This window comes from Panthera onca, chromosome C2, assembly GCF_046562875.1.
Source record: "Panthera onca isolate mPanOnc1 chromosome C2, mPanOnc1 haplotype 2, whole genome shotgun sequence".
Taxonomy (NCBI): Eukaryota; Metazoa; Chordata; class Mammalia; order Carnivora; family Felidae; genus Panthera; species Panthera onca.
In genome coordinates this window covers 67,882,196-67,883,132 of record NC_138347.1, presented here as the reverse complement: position 1 = coordinate 67,883,132, position 937 = coordinate 67,882,196, and positions in this window count along the sequence as shown.

Here is a 937-nt window from a genome sequence, read left to right as displayed (position 1 = left end):
GCGCGGGGCGTGTGGGCAGGGCTTGCGTGACGCACGGAGCGTGTGGGACGTGCGTGACGCGCGGAATGTGCGGGCTAAGCTCCCGGTTGTCTCTCAAACGGTGCCGCCTCCGCGACGCGACTTTAAGAAAGCTTTTGTGGAGTCTGGGTGTTAGAGGCCTTTGCATTATCATTCTCTGTGTCTGAGAAAGTTTCCGTTTGAGATAGAAGAAATGTGATCACTGCAGAACTGTGAACTGTAGACCCCGAAATCACACTGCCTAGATAAACCCAGTATTTCAATAATGTTTTTCCAGCGTTTTCAATGAATATATTGCTTTTATCAAAAACATGCAATTAAAATTAAGCTCCTAGTGATCAATGGACACTATGTCTTAGTGACTGTGAGCGTATTTCTCAGTCTACGTGAGGAATTCACATGTATGCTTACTATTTCTTCAATTTGCCTATTTTTATAAAACCAAGCATTTCCACACCTGAACGCTTTATACAGCCCTTACCCCCACACTACCAGTAATATTCTTTGTTTTTTACCTTTATTTTTGAGAGAGAGTGAGGGAGGCTCTGATGCGGGGCCTGAGATGACCTGGGCCAAAATCGGATGCTTAACCCACTGAGCCGCCCAGGATCCCCCAGTAATGTCTTTTTAAGAAACATCTCTTAGCAGTCCCAAATTCTTAACGAACAAAGGCCTTTGTGCTGAAGGGACAAGAGGTAAATAATGGAGTGGGAGGGTTAAGAAAAGCCTCACTTCTACTCTAGATTTCCTCTTCAAATGATCAGGTTGGTGCCACCAAGGGGAAAAAAATGGGATTGTTGTAAAACTATCCCTACAAGTTCTGATACTCTCCGATACCTCTAGGCCAGTTCCAGAGGCCGTGTTAAAGGGGTGGGAACAAAAAGAAGGATACCACGGCTACAAGTTTCGGTGCAAACGA